This window comes from Cebus imitator, unplaced genomic scaffold, assembly GCF_001604975.1.
Source record: "Cebus imitator isolate Cc_AM_T3 unplaced genomic scaffold, Cebus_imitator-1.0 Scaffold59, whole genome shotgun sequence".
Classification (NCBI taxonomy): Eukaryota; Metazoa; Chordata; class Mammalia; order Primates; family Cebidae; genus Cebus; species Cebus imitator.
Genome location: NW_016107374.1, coordinates 8,146,853 through 8,153,153, shown reverse-complemented (window position 1 = coordinate 8,153,153; position 6,301 = coordinate 8,146,853). Strand labels below are relative to the sequence as shown.

The 6,301-nt window shown below is 48.0% G+C and overlaps 1 long non-coding RNA gene across 1 annotated transcript; it reads left to right on the top strand.

Annotated features, from left to right (window-relative positions):
• Positions 1–1,631: 1,631 nt before the first annotated feature.
• LOC108305056 lies at positions 1,632–3,484 on the top strand. Its single transcript, XR_001825539.2, has 3 exons — positions 1,632–1,711; positions 1,877–2,042; positions 3,369–3,484. It is a non-coding gene; the product is annotated as an uncharacterized LOC108305056 (long non-coding RNA).
• Positions 3,485–6,301: the final 2,817 nt, after the last annotated feature.

Below are 6,301 nucleotides of genomic sequence, written 5' to 3'. Positions count from 1 at the left end.
TTTTAAAATGTGTATATGTATATATATTTGCATATGAACCTTGTTAAAGTATGATAAACAAGACTTTACTGGGCAGGGGAACTTTCTCCATAAATGCAGGGATCCCAGAAATGGGATTTTGCAGTGATGGAGAAAGATTAGACTCGACACCCAGTAGGTCATGGGTAAGTGGGAATTTGTATCCAAGAAGCAGGTGGGAGGGTCAGCAAATGGAAAATTACCAGGAGGAAGGTCCAGGAGTCAGGGTGATTCTGGCTCAACTAACCTAAGAGGATTCTTGCTGAAGACAGGCCAGGGTGCTCAGACATCACCTGGGGGATGGTGGAGGATGAGGAAACTAATCAGATATTGAGGGTGATCAGAAATCAAAGATGGGTGATTGCTGCTAACAGACTTAGCAGAGTTCGTGCCAAAACTGAATTTTTATAAACGGCTGCACAGATGGGCTTAGGAGAAGATTCAGGAATCTGATTAATGTTTGGTCAAGCAAAGCATCTTTATCGGCAGTAACATTATTCCTGGGCACCTCCAAGTTGTCAGTTTACCTCCTTATAAATGGACATCATAGTAGCCAACTCGCAGACCTGCCATGAGGAATACATGAGCTAATTCTCTTCCAGCACCCAGCAGTCTGATGAGCACCTTTGCATTTTCAATTTTGAGTTATCAATTACATAATGTTTGCTACAGGCCAGGCCCTGTTCAATGGACTTTATAAATATGAACTCATGTAATCCTCACCAACAATCCTGTGAGGTAAGAGTACCAGTATTATCCCATTTTACAGATGGAAAAACTACCATAGATGTGTTCATGAACAATGTCTTCTATTATTATGACTGTTAATACTGATAATTATCAAAAGGTGTTATACTCAGGCAGATGTCTGGTCTGAAACTCAAAGCCCCAAATCTAGACTTTCCTGCTCCTCCCGTGCAGCTGGAAAAATGAATTCACAAATCCTCCTTTGGCCTGGAGGCCTTTTGGGCTTGGGTTTTAATCTTTGCAATCTGTCCCCACCAGGTAGACAATTTGGGGCATGTCATTTTCCCTCTGTGGGCTTTGGGGTCTCAGCCCTGCTTTCTTCATGATATGAGGGTAAGTTGAGGATTTTAAGGAATTCAGTGAGTCATAGGTTGAGAAATTATTTTGCTATTAAACAGTGCCTGCATGAGGCAGTTTGCTAAAAATAATAATATGAAGAAAATCACTGTCGTCCATTGCTCTCTGTTCATCTGCTTCTGGGGTTAGTACATTTCAGACATTATTGAGTGAGAGTTAAACCCTCACTAGGTAGTTAAACGTCACTATTATCATCACCCCCATTTTGCAGGTGAAAAAATAGAGGTGCAGAGCCTTGGCCCTTGTACACAGATGGAGTGGCAGTGCCTGGTAGGGAACCTGAGTTGCTCTGAATCCCAGATCTGTGCTGAGCAGGCAGACAAAGACAACTGCCCTCCTCCCCAGCTGAGAAAGAATGATCAAGACCCCATGGTGGGACATGTCCTGAGTGACTGAGCCCCCACTGGATGTGGGGTGAGCTCATCAGGCTGGAAGCTGCAGGCTGACGTCATGGCTGGGCACAGAAGCCTCAGCTCTCTCTGTAATTACAGCTAGGCGGGGCCGGCTGAGTTGGAAGCCAGTTGTGGGGATCATTCGCATGATGCACCGGAGAAATCTGGTCCTGCCTGGGACCTGGGCAGGGGCTGGAGTGAGGTTTCTGAGTGGGTGGGACAGGGTGGAGTGAGTTTGTATATGGATCTGAGTGGGCTCTGGGGTGAGTGTGTGCTTAGGTGCGGAAGGGGCTGTGTTTATTTACCGCGAGTCTGCCGGTGGGTGTATTCAGGAAGAAACTCCTCTTTTCCTCCCTTCCCAGGCCACCCCAAAACCTCCAGAGGACTCCTCTGCCTAAAACAAGGCTCAGTTGGGACCAGGAGACCCGGAAGGAGGGGAAGCCTGGTGAGAGAGCAGGGAACTGAACTGAGATGACTTAATCCACCTTCTCATTCAAGGATGAGGGGGAGGAAAGGGAGGACGCAAAGGTAGAAAATAGAAATAACAACCGTTCACATTTATGGGACACTTGCCCAGTGCCAGCTTCTGTTCTGAGCGCTTTTAATGTATGTGTCTGAACTCTTTTACTTCTCCCCACAATCCTGTGAGGGAGGATGTTTTATTTATTTAACATTTATTTATTTTGAGATGGAGTTTCGCTCTTGTTGCCCAGACTGGAGTGCAATGGTGCAATCTCGGCTCGGTGCAACCTCTGCCTCCCGGGTTTAAGTGATTCTCGTGCCTCAGCCTCCCCAGTAGCTGGGATTACAGGCACCTGCCACCATGCTTGGCTAATTTTTTGTATTTTTAGTAGAGACAGGGTCTCATCATGTTGGCCAGGCTGGTCTCAAACTCCTGAACTCAGGTGATCCACTCACCTTGGCCCCCCAAAGCGCTGGGATTACAGGCATGAGCCACCATGCCCGGTGGGAAGGATGTTTTATTAAATCCATTTTAGAGATGAAGAAACTGAGGCACAGAGAGATTATCTGATTCGCTTCTGTCAGTGACAGACCTGGGATTCGAACCTGGGCAGTTTGGCTCTTGACTCATCTGCTACACTTCCTCTGAAATCAGAGTCATGGCTCACATTTATTGAACACTAACCATGTGCCCGGCCCTGTGGTCAACAGTTTTATCCATGACATCATGGAATCCTTGTGGTTCAGAGAGGTGAAGCCACCTGTCCTGGACCACGCAGCTGACCAAGGATTAGAATCCAAGCCAGTGGGACTTGGGAGTGGAGTGCATGGCAATAACCAGTACGGGACAATATTGGCCAAGTTCTGCCCCATGATCCTTCCACACTGCCTGGTGTCCTGTTCCCCCTTGGGCTCTCATTGCATTCCTAGGTCTGGCAGTCTTTCGTTTCAGGAAGCTGAGGAGGGACGCAGCTGCTCCTGCTGCCCCGGCCACCCGGTGAGGAGTCAGCTAACACACGAAGAAAGCAGTCACTAAACCCCATGGGCTGTCACCAGTCAGGTGAAAATATGACTCCAGGCTCAGGAGAGGTCCAGAGGAGAAGGGGCCTCCAGGCTGGTCCTGCCGGGGAAGAAGAGACCGTAGAGGGGGCTGTGGTGCAGGGGAAGGATGGTAGATCCTGGGAACTAGAACAAAGTTCCTGTTGGCTGCCACCCTCTTAGAGCTTTCCTTCAGGGGCACACCGCTATTCATTCTCAAAACAGCCCAGGAGGAGGGTAAGAACTGGGGCCCAGCAGCAGGGAAGCAGTGGTCTGAAGTCACACAGGTGGTGCTGGGACAAAGTAGGGCAAAGACACAGCTTTCAGGTTCTGTGCCTTTTCTTTTCAATATAGTAAGAAAGATAAGTTCCCACCCGCCCCTAGGGGATTCCCAGACCCCAGCCCCTCCCCACGTTCTGAAGACCCGTCTCCGTCTCTGAGTTGGTTCTGTTGGGTGGCCCTGGATTCCAGAAAATAGGAAGTAAGCATGCTCACGCCTTTTTATTCCTTTTGTTTCTCAGACCCCCTAAGATAATGCTAATGGAATTTCCAGCACATTCGGCTCCGTGACAGCAGGACCCTTGAGTGTCCTGTTCATGGAGGTATCCCCAGTGCCCAGAGGGTGCCTGCTGCACTGTAGAAGCCCAGCGTACCTTGGATGAGTAGATGATATCGTATCAGCAACCCCCGGTCTGATTTGCCCAGCTCCCCACTGGGTAGACTCTACATGCAGTAATAACATCAGAAGAAAATATATATATATATTTTGAGATGGAGTTTGGTTCTTGTTGCCCAGGCTGGAGTGCAACAGTGCGATCTCAGCTCACTGCAACCTCTGCCTCCTGGATTCAAGCAGTTCTGCCTTAGCCTCCCCAGTAGCCGGGATTACAGGCCTACACCACCACGCCCAGCTAATTCTGTATTTTTAGTAGAGACGGGGTTTCTTTATGTTGGTCAGGCTGGTCTTGAACTTCCAGCCTCAGGTGATCTGCCTGCCTTGGCATCCCAAAGTGCTGGCATTATAGGCATGAGCCCCTGCTCCTGGCCAACATCAGAATATTAACTAGGATTTCTGCAGACCATTGAAGGTGCCAGGGACCAAGATTTCCCAAACATGCTCTTTTTAATGTTCACCACAGCCCCCTGGAGGTTTTATACTATCATTATTTCCTTTTTACAAATGAGGAAACTGAGGCACAAGACATGAGGTGACCTGCCTGAGGCCACCAGCTTATGGATTCTGACCCCAGGTCTGTCTGAACTTCAAGCCCATGCCTCTTTTCTCTGCCACACAGCCCAGCAATAATGAATAAATAAAATAAAAGAAACAGGAATTGCTTTCCCTGACCACCTCTGCAAATCATAACGATAGCAGTAGTAATAGTAGTAAGAATAATAAACACATATTTAACATTGTGTACCAGTTGTAAGTGCTTTGCATATATCAACCTATTTAATCCTCACCTGAATTGCTCTAAGATAGACATTATTATCCCCATTCATAGATGACAACATCAAAGCACAGAAATGGTTAAATAACTTGCCCAAGGTCACACAGCTACTAAGTGGCAAAGCTGGGATTCACATCTAGGCAGTCTGGCTCCAGTCTGTATTCTTAACCACTATGTGACTCTGTGAATAACAGCAACAAAATGACAGCGATGATACCCACCATTATTTGAGAACTATCCCGTACCAAGCTCTGCTAAATGCCCTATATGTTGTGTCTCTTTTAATCCTCATAACAACCCTTGGAGGTAGAGTCCTGCTGTTAACCACATTTTACGGTTGAACAATCTAAGGCACAGAATCAGATCCGGGATGACTGGCTGCAAAGCCTGTACTTTCAGCTGCCAGGGAATCCTGTGCCACCTGGCCCCTGGTGTATGCCCAGCCAGAGTACTGGCCTTCCAAACCCAGATCTACCAGCAGAACACAGCAGAGCTTCAGGTCACTGGACCACCTCTTCCGCCACCTTCTTTCCAGGCTTCTTTCTCTGAAAGCTTCTTCAGCCCTTCTAGACTTTCTCAGCTGAACAAATGACACAAGGAACACGTTGACATCTGGGAGAGTGGCAGCTGCCTGGGAGGAGCTGTCACTGCGTTGATCAGAAGATCCTTACATGTTACTGATGTGAAAGCCACTTGGGGCTAGGGCAGGGGGTGGGAGTCTCCAAAACTTAATGACAGCTGCTCTCAGCTGCAAGTGCCCCCAACAAGAGTCAGGGCTCAGCTATGGGACAGAGAGGATCATCCTGCCCTCTCTCCACCCATCCTCAAGGAGGGACATCCTCACCCAGGTTTTCAAGGGCTCTATTTCTTATACCTGAACCTAAATCAAGGCTTCTGAGATGTTTCATGTCCAAATACTTATTCCCTGTTCAGGGAACCAATATCTCAACTAACCAGAGTTTTCAGAAAGCGACCGGGTTGCTATTTCCCACTGAAGAAAGACGGTAAAACATAGTGGGAAGGAACTCGACCAGATCTGAATTTGAATCCCGTTGGCTCTGCTGCTCTGGGCATGGAACTTAGTTTCTCTGAACCTCTGTCTTGTCTTCTGTAAAATGAAGATGATCCTAAGACCTAACTCCCTCAGTAAACGTCAGCATTAATTATAAGAGGAAATGGTCAGGGAGGTGGGTGTGCCCTAGATCACACTGGACCTTGCAGACTCCAGTAAGGGGTCAGACTTTGTCCTGAGCACATTGAAGAACTCCTGAACTGTTTGGAGGAGGAGAGTGCTGTGATGAGAACTGAGTTCTGGGAAAATCACCACCTGCTTTTGGAGAAGATCTTTTGGCGGTTTTATGGAGACAAGCTAGGAGGCTGCTGTAGCGGCCCCAGGGAAATGGCAACCTTGGCTATGTTGTTGGCTGAGCAGTAAGGCTTGGATATAAGCATGGTCTATTAAAGAAGCAGGAGCATTTTGACTGCTGATTGTGATGAGAGGGGAAGAGAAGTTTGCATCAAATGCATGTCTTGGTTTTCAGACCTTTCAACAGGGTGAATGGTGGTGCCACTCAGTGAACATGTGAGAAGGAGCAGATGCGGGGAGTGGGAGACAGTCTGTTCATTTACTCACGGATTCATTCATTCCATAATTGTTACGTTCTCACTTGGAAAGCACTAGCCGAGGAGAATGGCTTGAACCTGGGAGGTGAGCTGAGATCACACCATTGCACTTCTGCCTGGGTGACAGAGTGAGGCTCTGTTTAAAAAAAAAAAAAGAGGGGGCCGGGCACGGTGGCTCAAGCCTGTAATCCCAGCACTTTGGGAGGCCGAGGC